General features: G+C 26.8%; 1 pseudogene; it reads right to left on the reverse strand.

Annotated features, from left to right (window-relative positions):
• The window catches only part of LOC107691474 (meiosis 1 arrest protein-like), a 54257-nt pseudogene that overhangs the window by 37992 nt on the left and 15056 nt on the right, over nt 1-1209 (reverse strand).

Consider the following 1209-nt stretch of genomic DNA (forward strand, 5'->3'; position numbering starts at 1 on the left):
TATATATATATAATTTTTTTTTCTTGGTAACACTTTAGTATAGGGACCAGTTCTCACTATGAACTAGTACCTTATTAGCATGCCTATTATTAACATATTGGCTGTTTATTAGTACTTATAAAGCACATATTCTGCATGACCATATTCTATATCCCTAATCCTACCCAATACCTAAATGTAACAACTACCTTACTAACTATTTATAAGCAGCAACGTAGGAGTTTAGAGGCAAAAGTCATAGTTAATGGTTTGTTAATAGCGAGAATTGGACCTTAAAATAAAGTGTGACAATTTTTTTTCTCTTCCTCACCCTTGTGAAAAAGTACACTTTAGAAGTACATTTTTAAAATGAGCAGTTTTTAGGCACTTAAATGAATGTTAATTTCAATTCAATTAAAATACATTGTAGTCTAAATGCATATTAAATGCAATTAGCTGAAATGTAGTTATATTTGTAATTACACAATTGTAATTATGAAGTTGCAATTTAGTACAATATAATTTTAAATAGTACAATTTAAAATATATTACCTTTAAATTTAATTTTTGTTTTAGTATGTTAGTCAACCCATCAAAAACTTACTTCTTTAAAGCATAACAAAAGATTATTAAAACATAATTTGACATTTACTTTACAGTACATTTACCTTTAAGTGTATAAACTTTTAATTTGACATTATTATTACAAAGTGCACCTTTTAAAAGTTTACTTAAGTGTTTTTCTTTTTAAAAGAGACTTAAAGTGGCCTTTTATTTACTTAATATTAATTAATTAATTTATTTTACTTTATTATTTTAACAATATCATTAATACAATTTTAAGAATACAATTAAGCAGACTTCTTTTTCACATGGATAGACATTCCCATCCACTTTCCAGAGTTGTAACCTCTTTGAGTTTGTGACAGAGGGAAGCTTTGCTCTAGATTTACTCTTTTAAGGAAATAAAAAGAGCACTCCACCTATTCAACACACTCTAGGTACTTTGGTAAATATTCAGCTTGAAAAAAAGGAAAGCATTGAGATATTTAAACTGAACAGGCCTTCCAAAGCTGTCTCACACCAACTAGAATTAAAAAAAAATAAAAAAATGCAATCCTTACTGCTGACAGTCTATGAATTATTGCAGTGTTAAGTATATGCCACCCAGATTTTAGAATTCATTAAATTAAACCAATAGTTTATAAAGTACTATTTAAAAAAAAAGTA

The sequence above is a fragment of the Sinocyclocheilus anshuiensis genome, unplaced genomic scaffold, assembly GCF_001515605.1.
Source record: "Sinocyclocheilus anshuiensis isolate Anshui unplaced genomic scaffold, SAMN03320099.WGS_v1.1 scaffold514, whole genome shotgun sequence".
In the NCBI taxonomy this organism is placed as follows: domain Eukaryota; kingdom Metazoa; phylum Chordata; class Actinopteri; order Cypriniformes; family Cyprinidae; genus Sinocyclocheilus; species Sinocyclocheilus anshuiensis.